This window comes from Motacilla alba, chromosome 7 (genome assembly GCF_015832195.1).
Source record: "Motacilla alba alba isolate MOTALB_02 chromosome 7, Motacilla_alba_V1.0_pri, whole genome shotgun sequence".
Taxonomy (NCBI): Eukaryota; Metazoa; Chordata; class Aves; order Passeriformes; family Motacillidae; genus Motacilla; species Motacilla alba.
The window spans coordinates 23,576,413-23,595,317 of NC_052022.1; the positions used below are offsets into that span (position 1 = coordinate 23,576,413).

Consider the following 18,905-nt stretch of genomic DNA (forward strand, 5'->3'; position numbering starts at 1 on the left):
TAGATGGACCAAAAAGGTTTTTCCTTGAAAAAAATTGTTTCCATTTTGGGTCATATGATTCACCCCCCATTCCCTCAAGGAAAAGAAAACGTGAATATAGGAGAGGATAAATATCCTGCACATACTGAATAGACAAGGGACCAGCACCTTCCAATAAGGAGAGACCTTGTGCCTTCGCAGGAGAGGCCACAAGCATCAGGCACCAGGATACTCTGCTCTTCCACTCCAGTTTTGGCTCAGGATTTAAACTGTCACAAGCAAGCCCTCTAACCATCAAGTTAGGGGGTTGTTTTCTGTCCCTCTACACACTTAACTGTCTCTACAGCACAGAAGCAAATCAACAGGAAGCACAGCCTGCTGTGCCAAAGCTGTGTTACTCACTTACCCAACACTGACACAAAAAACAGGCTTTATCTTTGCAAGATACCCATGACACCATTAGGAAAAAACACTATCCTTCCATCCCTGTCCATGTTTTGATGACACAGTTTGCACTAAGAAGCATTTGCTGCCATGTGCATTTCCAAACCATAGAAATTTCCATACAAAAATAGTTAATGAGAAGTGAGTCAATTTATACAAAACCGCCTGTCAGAGGCCGTTTGAGTTCAGAGAGGCTTAAGGATGTTTTGCATATCCCAAACAAAGTATGAACAAGGTTGTCAAAAAAAAATTCTACGGTGATGCTGTGGTATAAATCCATTCAGCTCTGCAAGATGTGCAGCCCTTCAAATAGTGTTTGACTGTTCCACTTTCATGGTTTTATCTCTGATTTAAGTGAAAAACTAAGAAAAACCTTTCAGAGCGCATAGTAAGACAAAACTCTTACAAGCCCATCACTCCAGGGGATGGGACTTTTTCCAGAGACACCAGGCCCTTACAACACACTGAAGGGTCTGCTGTAATTCCTATTGTTGATTTCTATCTAGGTGGAAAACAAACAAAAAAATCCCCCATATTTTACATGATAGACTTTCTTTTTCTTAATCAATAAATTTTTTTCAGAAGTATACTTGATTCACCTAAACCCTTCTTTCAGCTTGGAGCAAAGGCTGGAGGAGGCTCATATCTGTTCCAAACAGACTGTAAAAACATTTGCACTCCCCAAGACATGCAGGTTTCTAATACAAAGCTGAATAGTACAAATTTTATTTTGTTTTAAAACCACAAAGTAATTTAGCTCTTAAGGAAGATACTTTTTCTGCTTTCTTCCTCCACCCCCTGCAGCCAAAGGACTCTGTTCAGCAGCAGTCTGCATTTCAGTTAGAAAGGGGAAAACGGTCTGAGGAACACCCTTCCTATCTCAGGCAACAACGTGGCAAAACCACTGTTTCTAGATTGGAGAGCCCAAATCAGAAGTCTAAGCTAATAAAGAGCCAGGAGAAAGGTAAAGAGGCTTCAGAGTTAGAAGATTTAAAGAAAAAAAAAATAAATAAAAGACCTAGCAGCACTTTTCATGTCAGTAAGGGCTCCTGGCAGCTAACACAAGTTACATCCCCCTGCCCAGGCCCAACCTCAGTCATTCCTATTACACATCACAAACTGGATTCCCAAATTCCTCTGTGGCTCATTACCTCCCATGAAAGCTCCTCTCTGGGGATATCCAGCAGTCAGTCATTTAAAGTCTGCCTTTCCTGTCTGGAGCTGGAAAGCTGTCTCTTGAATCTAAAGTACCAGCACATCCCTCCTCTGACCTGTTGAAGCCAAAATTCCTTTGGCTCTGGAGGCTGCTGCAGACTCCAAGTTCTCACCCAACAGTAGCATTTCCCCAGAGTTTGGTTCGGGTTTCACTGTCAGAGACTGCTGTACCTACAGCAATGTCTCAGACAGCTCACAGGATTACTGCTCCTGGAGTAATGAGTCTGATAAATGACAGACCTGAGCAACACTAAATCCAGGCTCATTTTATAGCCAATATAAACTTTTACTTCTGAACAAAAGAATCACTTAAAGAAGATAGAACTGATTTTTTTTATTAAATACATTTCAATTTGGCATATATGCTCCAGTGACTTGAATAAAGGTCTAAAACTAAACACACCTGTTTCTTTATGACTAAGCAACACAAACAGAAGCAGCCAATGAACCACAATATTCAATATTTTTCTAAGCTCACTTAACTTACTTTTCAGATGTTAAGCATGTTTTCCTGGTGTAGGAAAGCTGCTTCCACAATCTGCTAGAGTTAACCTATGTCTACTATTACATCACTTTTAGGTGCTCAAACACAAACATTATTTGCCTCCAGTACAACACTCCAAGTTTTTTTTTTAATTAATCATCTTTGTGTACCTTTTATTTGATGGAAGAAATGTATATTATAAGGGTAAAACTTTCAGTTCTTACACAACATAAGACTTTCCTATGGTAGCCAGAGATGATTTAACAGGAGGAAAAAATAGCCTTTCTTATGACATTTACTTTAGCCCAAGATACGGATGAAATTGAGAAGGGTTCAGAGCTAAGTACTTTGATTTAATGAAGCAATAAGGGCATCAGTGAGAGGTTCATGTCCTTGATTCTTATACCTACTAATTCTGAAATCTGTACCACTGGCTTTATTCCAGAAAGAGCAGGTAAACATTTGGTTCTAGCCACTATAAAGAACTATGTATTTAGACACCCTGATGTATGACCACCCATTGTTATTCACAGCAGAATTTATCCAGAAACAAAAGAGACAAAGCACCATTTAGACCAAGAGCAGACCACCACCATTAAATTTTTTTCAAAGTAATTTGATAATCACACGTTTTTGTAAAGGTAAAGTCTACGCACATGAGATCAACCACAACAAGAAATTTGTGAATACTTCTGTAAACTGCATTATTATTTTTAACAAACTAGATACCTTTACATTTATATTTTTATTAAAAAGTACAGATTATATTTACCCTACTAGAAGTTAAGACATCTACTTGATGAGACTGACTAGTTAATCATTAGAATCTGGTCTAAAAACACAGTAATGCTTACACTCATATATTGTCAGAGATGGTACTGTAACCATTCTCTTTCCATTCCAGCTCCTTTTGGGCAAGCAAAGTATTTCTGCATAAAGAGATCATACACACATTTGAAATAATTCACTCTGTTAGAGAATTTTTTGTCTCAAGTCTTTTTTCCATATTAAAGGAAATACTGGATCATTTAGGAGTTGATATGAGTGATAAATAGGGAGCAGAAAAATCATAATGAGCATCTTTGTATTTTCAGAAAGAAAATGCAAAAATTGTCAACTTTCATTTGGTGCAATTTTTAAAGTGCTAATAAAAGCTGTGGCATCCTAAATTTTTTTCCACAGTAGGCCAATCTGCCATTGAATTACCATTGAATTGCAGTCTTAATGAAGGCCTCTTGAATTTTACTGTATAGCAATGAAATATAAAAAACTGCAAGAGTAAAGCAGATCTTAAATATCAATGTACACTGATGTGTATTTTACATGCAGGTGTAGCTTACATTCATTTATTCAGCTATCCACTGCTATGATGGGAGGAAGATTATTCTTTACTTCTACCCACTGTAGGATTTTGAAATCAAAATTAATAGCAAGGACAGTTTTATCACAGCTCCTGCACCCACAGATGCTGTACATAATCTTGCAACCAATTTCTAATTATTTTTTTTAATCACAGACGATAGTGACAGATGGCACTTGGGGAAATTCAGCGTTATGGGTGGGGGTAGCTATGAATAATGGCAAAGATAGATGTGAAGCAACATGCACATCAATATTTTGCCAGATTTGTTTCTATCAAGTGATAAGAAAACAATGTTTTGACTATAACCTCCAGCAACAGTTAAGACAATGTTTGTTTTCCTTCTTTCTTCGGAAGGAAATTTCTACTACTGTCCATTACTAAAACATGATGGAGTGTGAAAAAAGGTAACAGCTCCACTGCCATTTAGTGCAGTGACAGCCAACAAAGGGTGGTAACAGCACATGGGGTCAGACACCCACCGAACACAAGGGATGAAAATATTTCCCACCACAATGACATCCCCTAAAGGTTTGTTTTCCTGCTTTTCAGTGTCAACCCAATAGGAGAAGCACAAGCCTGCAGGTTGTACAGGATTAGGAAAATTCTCTTGTCAGCACAATCCGGCCCAACTGTAGGCTCTTGAGACATGTCACACACACCCCTCACGATTTTCCACTATTCACCTGCTTATATATTCAAAGTATTCACTATTCACCACTGCTTATATATTCAAAGTACAAAAATGCATGGGCAAAAACCCATCACTGAAATATTTCCTGACATGAGAGCAGGTGCATTTCCACCTCATCTACAGAAGACAGGGATTTAAATGCAACTTCCAAAGATAACTTAAAAAAACCCCTACATCTTGCATGAAGTAAAGAAGGCTCTGCCCCAATCACCTCTTGGGCACAGGGCCCTCCACACACCCCCCTTTCTTAACACTTGCACAATAACTGAACATTTTGTGTGAATTTCAGTGATGCTGTTTTCTCTACTTCTGCACTGCAGGAGGTGCACAGAGCTGGTTGCCAAGTCAAGGGCTGCAGGGCTGGTGCTGCTGAGATGCCAATCTGACCTGCACCAGGCAGAACACAGCTCTACCCAGCCAGGCATGGCATGCTCTGCATTTCTGCTGGCTTTATACTTTTCTGCTGGTTTTATGCTAAATCTTTTGAAAAGCCTGAGTAACTCAGATTAATGGTGTCTGATCTAGTATAAGGTCTGCTGGGATAAAGTGGCCACTAAAAATATTAAGGTAATATTGTTCCCACCGGCTTTTAAAGCATCAGATATAAAAGTGCAGATGAGCAGACTTCAGGGCTTCCTCCTGTCTGGGAAAGGTAATTAGATTCCCTTCCTATAGGATGACATGTTTTACACTCCAGCCACACCTGCCTCTGCACTCCTGCCATTTCCTGAGGGGGCTTTTTGATATTTTAAGCTCTCATTTAAATTGGATGGTTGGAGATCAATGTTGAATCTGTTCTTTACCCTGGAAACAGAATCAGGCCACAGAGCGCGTGTAAGGCTGCTCTTGCCAGCTGTGAACACAAGTGGAGTTTCCCATATATAATTTTTATTTTCTCAGTGCTAAGAAGCAAGAGTTAAATTCACTTCCCTGATCGTCACACAGGCTGCCTTGAAGTCTATTCAACAGTATCTGCTTGTATTAAACTCCAGTTGATGTCAATAGGGGTGCTGTAGTCACAGGGAGAGCAGGATAACTTTGAAGGAATGTGTTATGTGTTCAAAGAAAAAAAATTAACCCTTACCTTCTTAATATTACCCTTGCTTCTGCTTTACCAGAATTGCTCTATAATTTCATTGTTTTGAATACAATTTTTTTCTTTTTAATATATTGAAGTAGTCCAGGGAAATTAAAAAGGTATTCATAAGAGAAAGAATTTAGTAAACAAGAAAAATATACACTGTTATGTTTATCCCTTTTTTTCTAGTTTACCTGACTAGTGGTATTGTCACAGAACTCTGTTCTGCTCTAACCACTGAGTAGTTGAGCACAAATACAGCTCTAAATGCTGTTCTACATACAGGCCGGGCCATTATCCAGAAACCTGAACTCAGTGATTACAGTCGCTTTCAGTTTCACACTATGTCATGACTGGTGGTAGCAGAAAGAAAGCTGGTAAGCAGCATATTTCTTTAAAAAATTAAAATTAACTAGCAAGCCTTAGATATAGAGGGAGAAGAGTACAAAGATTAAAAGTCACTAATCAATTCATGCAGTTTGAATTAATTAGAAACTAATCCTATACATGTTGAAAAAACAAAAGAGGAAAAAGATAAAAACTATGAATGATATGAACAATAAAAAGCACAATCAAGTCCTTTTTCATAAAAGCTACCCTCCCTAATTCATTTCATACAAGTTTATTGCAAGACTAATTTAAATTACATAAATGCCTAATCTTCCATAGGAATTCCCTGTCTCATGCTTCTCTTTTCTTGCTCCAGTTGATCTTTTCATACATGAAATAAAACTCCCCTAGTGGAAAGGTGGAACAGGAAACAAATGCCTGTCTTACAGGGATGCAATCAATAAGAACTGTCCTATTTGGAGCAGCTGAGAAGTATTTCAAAGGAAATCCCTTCTTGACTAGAAAATGTTAATGGAAAGACCCCAAAAGAGCAGGTTTTCACACCTGAGAACTAAGGAATTTGAAGGAAGCCAACTTTGAGGATGTTGATTACAAGACATCAATTCTTTGACGTTTTTGTTTCTCTAATGCATCAGTAAGTTGAGGTAGAAATACCCAGCACAACTTGCAGCTTGGTGAATGTTTGAAAACCCACACACTGTGCAGCAGAAGAGCAGAGCCCCAGTGGCAGCACTGCAGGCAGGGTGCCCGAGGCCACGCTGGCAGTGTCCCCTGCCAGCACCAGCCCTGCAGCACAGGCACACAGCCCAGGGCACCCTGCACCCTCCCACAGCTGCTCTGGTGTCCTCTCTGTTAAAAAGCAGAATTTCCACCAAAATGTGACCATTTTAACAACTGCCTGCTGTCCAGTGAGGGGTGGACAACCCCATGGCTCTGCCAGATTGTCACCTGCCAGGCACTGGGGCAGGTCCTGCTGAGCTGCTCCTCAGTGTGGGACCAACAACCTGCACCTCCAAAGTGACCAGCTCTGTTACACCAGGAAAGGTTGAGCTCATTTCAGCTCAGTGTTAGTGCCAAAGGGAGTTTTCTCTCTCAGCCCAGTTTGTGTAATCATCGGTACGTGAAAGTTGCCTGAAAATTTTTTCCTAATTAGAAATATTTCTACTGCCTACTCCACAAATAGATGGCAATATAAACTTAGGGTGTTTTCCCCAGGGCACAAAGCAAACTTGCATTTCCTTTAGCTTCTCAGTATCAAGGGAGACAGCCAGAAGCAATGCCAAAGTCTCTACCTGACACAGAACACTGAATATATTTTAATATAATTAGTATTATTTGAATAAAGCTTTTTTTTGCATACCGATAAGCATCACTGCATTGAAACCTTAGCTGGATTAAATCCTCTCCTTTGAGAGTGGGTCTGATTTGAACAAAGACCTCCAAAGGGAGCAAAACAGGTAATGCGACAAGCTCATACCTTCTCAGAACCAGGATGGGGATGGAATGGATGAAGGAGAATTTGCTAAAACTTTCAGGGTTAGTGAAGAGGAGCCACAAATCACCTGTTTCAGATTTTCCTTTCTGCTCTGTGTGAGATGTGATATGAGATTTCCAGCAGTGCATAACCAGTTCAGTTTTTTAAGGAACCTGAGTCAATTTCAATTGGTCACACCTTAAATGGTTTTCCTCAGTAACCTCCCAGAAATGTGCAATAATGAAGCTGATGTTGACACTCAAGAAATATTTGAAATGCTCTCCATTTCTATTGATCTGATGGGTAATTTTACTGAACTATCACCAAATTAAGTCACAGCAGAGATCCAAACAATAAGATTAGTGAATTAATTGTGATATTGAATTAAGTCAGCATTAAACTGAGAAGCAAATATAGCAGATAATCAAGTCACAAGTCTAAAGCAACAAGCAATCTTTGCCTAACTAAAGCTGGAGACACAGCTGGAGAAAATAGCTTTTGAAGAAAACCAAGAAACATCAAATAACCCTAAAAGAATAATGAAAAAGTGTAAATAAGATTTCTCCTGGAAGAGTGAAATGCTTATTAAGGTAACACCACAAATGTCTGTTGTGGTTCTAAACATCAGCTTGGTCCATCTGTATGAAACAAGTCCAAAGAGTAGTTCAGGAAGCAAACTGCATTTTTTAATGCTAATTGAATCTTCTCTGGGTCTCACTGTTGTTAATAACACTCAGATTTCTCTCCCCATTTCTTTCCCTCTGCTCAAAGCAAAGCTGTTAATAAGGTGTTAAGCATCAGACTGTTACTACACCCAGAAATTAGGAGAGGTAGGACTGAGACAAGACGATTTGCTCAGTGATTTCAGCACAGTTTCTTAACAGCCTTACCAGCAACAGTTCCCTTATTCATACAACCCTGCTCTCAGAGTACTAGAAATGAATTTTAGTAGCTAGTGACAGTCTGAGGCATCTCTTACTGAAGAACTTAAACAGGGAAACAGCTGCATGGCTCAAGTGTGTAAACCACTATAGTTTTGTTTTTTTATAAAATCTCAAGTGCTTGTTTGGATGGATTCTGTCATACAAACAGTGCAGTTGATTGCTGGGATATACTCAGTTTTTAGTCAGTATCTCTAAGAGTATGTTCAAAATTACCTAAAAAAAGGCAAGTCAGTTTTGAATTGTTTGGTTTTTGTTTGTTTTGTGTGCAGCAGCTTTTTCGATTATTTGATTTTGCTTGGGCTTGTGGGGTTTTTTAGTGTTTTTTGGTTTTGTTTTTTGGTTTTGGGGTTGTTTTTTTTTTTTGAGGGGGGTTTGGAATTCTTATGAAATAATTTTTCCCTTGTTATGATCTGCGGCATAATTAGATCACAGGAGTGGCTATTTACCATTGCTCTTCCCACACTAGTGCAATTGCATTTGAATTCATGTGCAGTATTACAGTTTAAGTTTTCCTCAAGTGTTGAGTTATGTGTGATCAGGCCCCCAGACATGTTCTGATATACTGTAGAAAAAAAATTAAGAGCTGGAGAAATTCACCATTGAGGAATAAATCACTTAACAAATTTGTAGCTTTTCTCTCCTGATTCCTCCTATTCCAGGATAGGAGAGTTTTTCCCACAGGAAGACAAAAAGCCTTCAAGGAAAATTCTGTCCTGAATTACTCTCCAAATTCATTGACTGGAGAGAGACTTCAGTCTGAATTTTGGTAACGTGAAATTGATCTCTTGCTCATCACATAAATGCAGGCACTCCTACATTCAGATTTCAAATTGAAATCATTAATCACTCAGGTTTAAGACAAGATAATATATCACAAGTTCTCTGGTCCACATAAAACAGCTGCTATGTTTGCACCTGACCACTCACTGGTCTGAAATTGAGTGTCATTGATGAGAAAGTAGAAGACAATGAGATTTTCTGGACTGGTTGCATAAAAAAGGTTAATAGAATTTAAATCAAACTAAAATAACTTTTCTTTATAAGAAAGTCTTTGAATAATTTTATCTGACAGTTTAAGTACTGTAAAGGGAGTCTTATCCATGTTTCAAACAAAATTTTTTACAAGTGTGTGTAAGTAATCCACCCCTTAAGGTCGTCAAAAACCAAATTTCTTCAGATAAACTAAAACTGTAGTACCTTAATAAGGTACTATTTTAAATTACACTCCTTATGGCAGGTAGACATATCTAAGGATTTCATAGGCATTGGTGTGTTTTTTTAATACATTAACCTGTACATACATAACATATTTACTCTCATAAAGCTCAAATGCTAATTATTTAAGCTGCCATTAAGTAAACCCTGTGTTGCTCTTACCCCTCCACAGAAACCCATTCTCATACTGCACAGGACAAGGTGACACTTGCTGTTAAACAGAAAAGGCATTTGTTTGCCATGGACAATTTCAATTTACTGCTGCCTGAATTTAAATTGTACATAGCTCTCTGTCAAAAATCTTGGTGAGGTTTTAGCCAGTAGTTTCTTTTCCTGCCAGAGACTGAAACCTGAGCTGTTGAATTTTATTCACACTGAGCAATGGCAAGGAGGCAGGAAAGGAGTTTTTGGCAATTTTGAGAGCAAAGTTGCTCCATAGTTCACCAGTAAACTGAACTGTCACATACCTCCACTGGCCATCAGGACAAAAAGAGAGGAATTTCAGCCTTGAGTTTATTGAAAATTGTTGAAAGTAAATCCATTTCTGTTGTAAGTTGATATGAAAGAAACTTGCAAAAGTGGGTGAAAATACATTAGGAAGTGTTCAACACTATTTATGTTTAGTAGCTTAAAAATGTTTGGACCCCCTTTAGAAACTGAGAAGCAATTTGAAGACAAAACTTCTAAAGCAAGATAATTCTTTAGAGGTTTAAGTTTATTACAGATGGTGATTTTACCTTGAATACAATTCATTTTAAAGCAAGAACTAAGATAAAAGCATTAGCTACTTCCTACATTGCATGGCCTTCTTACTTCCAGATATGCCAAAACAAAACATTAAATTGTGCTCATCGTGAAATAACTTCTCCATCTCTATCAAAAAGACCTCAGGACAAGTGTTTGTATTCTGCTTCACCCTGCATGCATTAGTGAAGATTATTTCTTGTGAAGTTCTACAAAAGAGAAGAGTTAAATTTAGCCCAAGGAACCAATATTTTCCATCTCTAGTGAAAAAATCATGAATAGATAAATAGTAAAATTTTAACTATTTCCAAAATCCCTGTTTCTACATCTATAATACCATGCCATCTGAAGGGAGAACCAAATCAGCACCAGACATGTGAGCTTCACTTGTATGTGACCCATGAGATAACATAGCTCTGGTAACTGTCAATTCATTTAACAAAAACATATGAGAATTTTGACAGCCTGCAGTAGGACTTTGGATTACTCTGGCGAGCTGGGGAAAAAAAAACACCCCCAAGAAAACCAAACCAAGTCCCACTCCCTTTCTGTAGTTTGACATAAAACATGCCTGGACACCCATCTACCTTAAAATCTGCATTTCATATTTGGTGACTGGTACCACCTGCTCCACCTTTCAGCTGCGTAACTCAGTACTTAATGGTGCTGCAGTTTGCAAATGTGTCAGCTTGGCAGAGCATTCATGGAAGGACTGGTCAGGGAGAGAATGAAAGATTTGTCAGCTGAGAACTTTGGGCTGTCAACTCTTTGCCATGTGCTAAGACACAGTAGCTACAGGAGAAACTTGTGCTCATATATACTCATATACATTATTTTGTGAAGGCTTTGCAGAGAGCACAAGACAGCAGCAGATCTCATTGAGCAGCATGTGACTGATCAGCACAAAGGCAGAAGAATGCAGCTTCACATTACAATAATTAAAAATCATGAAACATTAGGTTCTAGCATAGCTTGCAGCTTAATGTTGACAATGAAGAATAACTGGAGGATAAATGAGCATATTACAAGTCTCATCTCAGCTCTATACACAGTGCCTTATCACTTTAAGAAAGACCTTTCCCTCCTAAAGCACATTATTTCCATTACTTAGGGAATTACAATATTTGTACAGTTTATATATGTGTAATACAATGGGATTTGCATAATATGAAAGGCATTAGTGCTTTGATTAGGAGAACCACCTGCACAACCTCTCAAGTATTAGTTCCTGGTTATTCTTTTAACCCAAGCACTTCCATCTCGTATGTTAAAGCTCCCAGTGAACTGCCAAGCTTTATCTGGGCTACAGTGACAGAAGCTGGCACTGCTTAAGGCTCTGTTAATCCCAAAAAGCCAATGTGCGAGGACATGAAATCATCTTGACTCACAGGAGACACCACGCTATGTCAATTCTGCTGCCAGGACAGAAACATCACAGATGTATTGCTGTACACGCTCCTAAACCAGCTAAACAGAGAGGGAAATAAGAGACCAAAAGCTTGTTCTTCCTGAGCATTGCATGGAGAGCAGTGCTGTGTGCTTTGATGACAGACACATCCCTTAAATCCTAATGCCTTAAAATCCTGAATTAATTTGTTAATGAGATGATGTATTTTCACATCTGTGGAAAGTCCTCAAACGATATTTTCATTCTGTAAACCCTTATCTTGGGGAGAACCAGCTTTCACTGCATCAGCTCACCAGGTGCCCTAGCTGTCTGTGGTGGCAAGGACAGCAAACAGAGCAGCCTCAATTATAGAGCTCTCTATACATGCAGGTACATAAGGACACTGCAGTTAAAGGAAACCCTTTCAATGGTGTTGTATTTAGGCTCACCATCTGGCAGGCAATCCAAGACTATGCACTTAGGTTGGAGAAGTTCAACACAGACAGTTATTTCAGAGGAAAGAGTGAATTTTCACTTGGTGCACAGGAAGGGGCTCAATTATGCAAAACACTGCTCATCGTCTCAAAGACTCTGCAGAGTTTGAACCCTGATAATCAACAGTGCCACAGCTTAGGACAACAAAAATCCTTTCATACGGATTCACAGGGAGAAATAGCGTGCTGTTTTATACATGGATTTAGCTGCAAAAACTAAAGCAGGCTATCTCCTGAAAATGCAAATCCTACCTTATAAACCCTGAACACAGGTTCTCCAGATAGGCACTTGAAAAACTCCCGAAAACAGAACAAAAACTAAATTGTACTCCTCAAACTTCCCAAAAGAGTAAAGGCTTCAATTTCTGCTTATTTTTGCTCAATGCATTGTTAATCCAACACAGGCTGGAACAACTAAACCTGATACTTAGCTTCCCAAGGAAAAAAAAAAAAAGAAAAACATTCTCCACTGTAGGATGAATCTCCCCCCGAGGAATTCTTGTTGCCAAGTTTTGACAGATCAGTTTATAAGATTTTGGTGTTATAGATCAGATAAGAAAAGCAAATAACATGGAAATACCTGTAATCTAGCAAAACAGTTTTGCTACTTGCATGTTTATGTTGGTTCATTACAGAGCAACCATCAGCAGAGTTTTGCATTTCCAAACCATCTCCCTCTCTATGGACATTTTACTAGAAAATGTCCTTTAGAGATCAATATGAAAGCCTGATGTGCCCTTACAGACACAGTGCTATACTAAAAGCACTTGTGTAGGTACAAAACCTGCCAGGGATCTCTGCAGAACACCACTTTCCTAGCAAGACATTCAAGACTGCCAGGTAACAAAGGCTACTACAGGATATTTAGCACAAAGCCAGTTGCCTTACCTCCTTTATTACACTCTGCTTCATTTACAAATCACTAACACCTTTCAGTGAAAAAGAAAACATGCATCTCTGTGGCAAACCAGAAGAATTTATCTTATAAGGCTACAGATCTATTACAATATTTAAATAATGCTATGATTGTCTATGACACTATTATTAGGTTAATATTATGATTTCACTTTGTCAGTTCAACAAAATTACATATTGATGTCTTGTTTTTCCACAGCAGCTTACCCTGCTGTGTTTATTTTGCTTGGCAACTGGATTTCGACTTTTAAATAAGTGTGCAAGTTGGAAAGAATGAATTCCATTAAGTAATCTTTTATAAATAAACAAAAGGGATCAAAAAAAAGTATTTTTCTGATGTCTTGAGATTTTCTGAAGTTGCAATAAGCTCTTCAAAAGGCAGAGAGAAAATATTATCTCTGTTAAGCTTGATGCTAAAAATGGAAAGAGAGGAATGTAAAATTTAAATCTCTTCCTTCAATGCATTAAGACAAGATGAATACTTATTTTCCTAGTCCAGACAACAGGTAGTCACAACAGAATCACAATTTACTGCACCAAATTTATGTGTAAAACAGAAAAGTCAAGTGCTCCTATTATCCAGGGAAAAGAAATGTGCTTTCTAAAATGAATACCTTGCATAGTACCTGTGATCTCCCTATGGTATATTCGTGCTTATACAATGGATAACCATTAACTACTACGTTAAGTGTTTCGTTCTAGAAATATTATTTAAGGCTCTGCTAGGAAAAAAAATAAACCCGAACACCTTTAGAGGACATAACTTTGACATAAAGAGCAAATTTCTTAATCCTTTGCATTGTGAAAGAGCGATTTTTTTATTACATAACTTTCTAACAGCTATATGTAGAACTTTCAATTAAACGTAAGAAATACCTAAATCAGATCAAGTGTTTTTACTCCAAAATTTCATTTCCTTTGTAGGACCAGAATCTATCACTTGCATTTCCACTAAGAATGTTACTTGCATCATGAGCAGTCTTATGGATATTGTTTGCTCTACAGGGAAAGAAAACAAGTATATAAGACATCAGATTTTAATTTTTTAGAATGAAAAATCCTATTTGCAATTGCTTTTACAAGACCATCTCAGAAATACCAGCGCCTGATTCCAAAACAAAGGACACCACACTTGGCAAGTGGTATAGCTTAATACTTAAGACAAAGTAGCAGTAAATCTTTTCAGTTCTATTAAAATACCTCACCACTCAATTCCTCACTGTATTAAAATCACTTTAGAAGGCGGTTGTTTAGCTTCTCATTCTGTCTCCTGATCATAATTCTTCTTCTTTTCAAGAAGATGACAAGTAGCATTAAAATACTGCTGTATGGGGAGGTTATAGAACACACCACAGATGTTACCGAGTAAAGAATGCAAAAGAGGGCTGGGGGAAACAAATGCATGCTGAGCAGGCTCATAACTCAACTCTACTTGACTTGGAAAAAAATGCATCATGGTTCTATTCTTTTAATTGATTTTTTTTTAAATATCCAACTAAATTTTTTCCTTGTTCTTCGTGGTTTGCTGCTTGATAGCCTGTATCTGCCAGGGTGACACCAGTAAGAAGCACAACCTGAGCTCTCCTGCCTATCTTCTACCAGCAAGACTAATTCTCTAGCACTAGTCCCTTCAGAAATCCAAAACACAGAAGTTTCAAGCTGAATATACAGTCAGGCATAATTTAGTAACATTTTCTCTATAAAATTACAATAGAAATAATGTTTATTAAAATGAATTTCAAAGTTCTCAAATGACAGCGAAGAGAGACTTAATACACAAAGATTTAATTGTGATGATTTACAATGAATAATTTTTCTATTTTACTACTCAGCAAGAGGAATAAGGGTTGTGTTACACACAGCACTTCATTCAACACAGGGAAAAAGCCCTCCAGAACAGTGATAGTTTGGCTGTGCCGGGCAGCAGCTCAGTCAGCTGGGCAAAACCCCACCACCACTATACAAGCAGTCTCTTTTCCAAGATAATTAGAACTCACAGAAACCACCAAACATTAATGAGGAAACAAATGCACACAAGAGAAAAGAATTCAGACATATTGAGGCCAAATCTGCCCAGAGCACCAACAAATGCTGTGAGCACACACCAAAGAAAGACAATCTGTGGCATCTGAAAGACAAATAATCACTCTGAGGTGTTCAACATGTTGGCAGCTAAAAAGCCTTCTAAATCCCTGAAATACGCAAGGTGTAAAGGGCTTCAGCTTTGTCAGAGCTGATTTTCCACATGGAAGCTGGCTGGGTTACAAAAACACACTCAGCTGACAGTACAGTTCAAGTGTCAATTAAGATAAGACATCAAACAATTTACTTGTAATTAAGAAGCTACTCAGACATGACAAATAGATTTGCAACTAAAATTTGGTCATGTCTTAAAGGATCTCTTACAATTGTCAGCGTGGAAGAAAACGAAGACTGGAAGTTATGAGTATGGGAAAATGAAGATTCAAATGAAATGAGAAATTTAGTGAGGTTACAAAAGACATGAACTGGATCTGGACTTGAAACAAAGTTCAGAGTTAAGAGATCCTTGTCTCACACTTAACTAGTAGGTAGAATTTTCTCCAACATGTTTTATACCACCTTTATCAAAATTTTGCTATGCTTACAAACCCTGTTGCTTACTACATATGTGCTAATTATCAGTTTGCAATTCATACTAAAATGTCATGATTGCTGATTGAAATACTGTAAAATTTCTAATAAACTCTGAACTTGTCTATGTATTTATATGTAAAAAGTAATTAGGAGAAGACTGAATTTCCTGAGGATATTTTCCATTAAATTTCCTTTCTCCACTATATCAAGCCCTATTCCTTCAAGGCAGGCACATCTGTTAATTTAACACTCAGTATCCATATGCCTAAATGAATGCTTTCATTTAGAAATGGGCTTGTCTCAGCTGAAAGCAGGTCCTTGGTAATCATGGCTTACGTTTTTATCCCTCAAAAATGGGGCTCTGGTCGCAGAGATGTCCTTGTCTGGACAGACTCTGACTGGAAATGTCACTGCAGACAGGTAGAGGCCTCAGGCAGAGATCAAGGTCCTGTTCTCTTCAGCATTTTGTGATCACACACTAAGAGATCACCACTCTTACAAAAAAGATATCTTCAGGAATGAAAGGACACAACTAATGGCTGAAATGAGGGAAGAGGAGGTGGAGAAGAAATGGCAGTCAAACCAGCAGTAAAATAATTTCCTGCTTAGATTAAAGGCATGTGCAAAATTCCAGTTGACAACTGTTTTGGATATTTTGACTTGGATATATTCAGTTACTCAGTCAATACAACCATTCCCTTTTCCTCCCAATTGTTTAGGGGAGAAGGAAGGATGTGGTATTTTACTCCTTCCCCAATTATTTTGATATATTTCTGCATGTTCTAATTCTAGAGGTATTAAGACCCATAAAACACCAGCAATCACTCCTACACAGACTCTCTGCTCCAGGTACTCTTCTTCCTCTTTGTTCCTCAGAATACTAAATATACCTTTCTAAAAGATGTTTTTAGGGTAATTTCTATTGCTTCCCCACCCTTTCTTTGGCAGCTGAATCAGCAAGCTGACCCAAGCCAATGCATTCTGTGGGAAAGCTGCTGACAGTGCAAGAGGGGTTGGAGAGCCTTTGATGAAAGCATGACTGCCTCTCTTCAGCCAGACAGCATTGGTTGAGAGCCCTTTCGGCCAGCCATTATAGGATATCCTGCTCCATTCTCCTTCTTGGTTCTTAAAATGCTGTGAATTTCCAAACCAGCCCCTGCCCAAAGCCCTTGTGGTGAGGGGTCTTTTAATCCCCTCTCATTCCTCACAGTCCTGGGTTTCATTTGGTTCTGTTTTGTCCACAAGCACTCTGCATGTTGTCCTTTAGTTGTTGCAGTTCTGTTGCCTCTCAAGCCATAGGAAAAATCAGGGCAGGAGGCACAGAGTCATTAATGAGCATGTAATGAAAGGTAGGGAGAAAATTAGTTTGACTGTTGCAATACTGAGAAGGAGCCAGAGAAAGGAAGGTGAGCAGAAACTGGGAGCACTGGCTGCATAAAAAGCTCAGAAAGTGGTTTTAGCAGTAGAACAGACAACAGGTAAAATAAAGAACAAGTCTGCAGGAGTTGGGGGCCAGCAGGAGGATGTTTAAGAAAGAGATGTGAAACAGTATGGATATGAAGGAGTGCCCAGGTCTTAGAAATGTTATGCAGGAGAGCATTGGTGGGGCAAGTACACATGGGGGCACAAAAGCAATACAAAAGAGACAGAATAAAGGGTTATTGTTATCCAGAGTACAAGACAGATGGAGGAAAGGTACATGGAAGAAGAGAGAGGAAAAGCTAGAGTGTGGTTGAATTGACAGGACCATAGTGATTGATTTTATCCTTCATCTATCATCCTTCATCTATCATCCTTCATCTATCACGTATCTGGGACAGCCTGAGTTCTGAACTGTGTTTGCCAAGGGGAAAAAAAATCTCTCTCCTCCTGCTTCAATCCTTCCTTAATGCCTTCAGTAAGCAGTACAGCCTCTCCTCTGCTCAGGATAAGAAACATGAATTCATTAGGTAAAATTCACACCACATCATCCTGCTTCCTGGCTGCACAATCCTCTTCATCCTGATTAGAGTGCAGCCTTGCTGCAGGAATATACCAGCCACCAAACCTATTTTTGTCTCAGTCAAGCACAGCTCCAAGTGTCATTACCACATGGGGCTACCATTTCCTATCCCACGAGTTTCCGGAACAGCCTTTTTCAGGTCAAAATATTGCTTCACTAAAATCAAATCACTTCCTTCAGAATGCAAATCTTTACACTTGTTACATGATAGAAGACATTCAAAATTAAAAGCCAGCTTAATACATTACAGAATAAAACTCTGCTTCAAGAAGGCAAAGGAAAAACACTTAATGTAACAGGATTTTAAAGAAAAATTAGAAAAATCAGGCACTCTCCTCTCCTTGCTTCTACTCTTTCTTCCATTAAGTTCCCTCATGGCAAAACTTGCTCTTGGCCCTGACCCTTCCCCTCCAACATCTTCTACAGGCTTGTTACTACTTTAGAAACCATTACACTACAATAAACTTCAGATCTTTTGCCTTATTTGCAGTTATAAGTGATCTGGTTTTGCTAACACAGTACTTATTTATGGGCATTAAAAATACATTCATTTAAAGTTTTTTTAGTAGTGACTAAGTATTTAGAATAATTACCTCTGAATCCTGTCCCCTTCCTGTGAAAATGGATTTTTTTCTGATCAGCAAAAATGTGTTATTCTCCAATTAAAATATCAGACTCTACCTCTCAGCCTTCAAGGGAGGAGAGTGCTGATAATCTCTGCTAACCAAGCACAGTGACTTCAGAAAATGGGACTTGACCGTAGAAGAAAGTTTAATTCTGCAAAGCTGAACCAGGAAAGGTAGCAGACCTCACACTTGATCATCTATGAATGAATCAAGGTTCTAATTAGCCAGCCTGATTTATGGTTTTCTCTTTTATGATAAAAACAGTCAAGTAGTATGTTAATTGTGGTAGATTCTTCACTCCCTTCCAGTTATTAAATTAGGATACAGTTTAGTTCAAGCTAGAATTTACCTGTTGAAGGCATTACATGTTCTTAATCATTTCTTCTGGAGCTGCTCTTTGCTACCAGGTCTTGTCACCATTGCACGTAACAAAAGATAATAGCTTCTATTTTCCACTAGCTGACAAAACATGCCAAATTGATCTCTGTATTCCAACTGAAAACTAAGCTTTACAGATAGCACAAATTGAGACAGTTTACTGTGTAATCCTGCACCTGATGGTGACTCTGCAGCTGTTTTTTGTCAGTAAGTAAGCCAAAATTTATGGCACATTTGACAACTTTGGTAAAAACACTATTGTAGGATGTTACATATAAAGTTATTAAATGTTCCTGTAAGCTATATGTTGTTAGTAAGATTAATGCCATTGCAAAAAATTTATAATCATCACAAAAAGAAACTGAAATGACCATCTCTACTACTGTTAAGAATTAGAGGGGAAAGTCCTCAAAAAAATAAGTATGAAACCATAAATTGGCAAACACCAATCGGCAGAAATTCAAATGTACACCACTTCAGTAAAGAAAAACACAGTTTTCATTGA

At 38.3% G+C, this 18,905-nt stretch overlaps 1 long non-coding RNA gene across 1 annotated transcript in view; it reads right to left on the minus strand.

Annotated features, from left to right (window-relative positions):
- LOC119703384 overlaps positions 1-18,905 on the minus strand; it is a 171,418-nt gene that overhangs the window by 109,161 nt on the left and 43,352 nt on the right. The gene's annotated exons all lie outside the window — the stretch shown is intronic.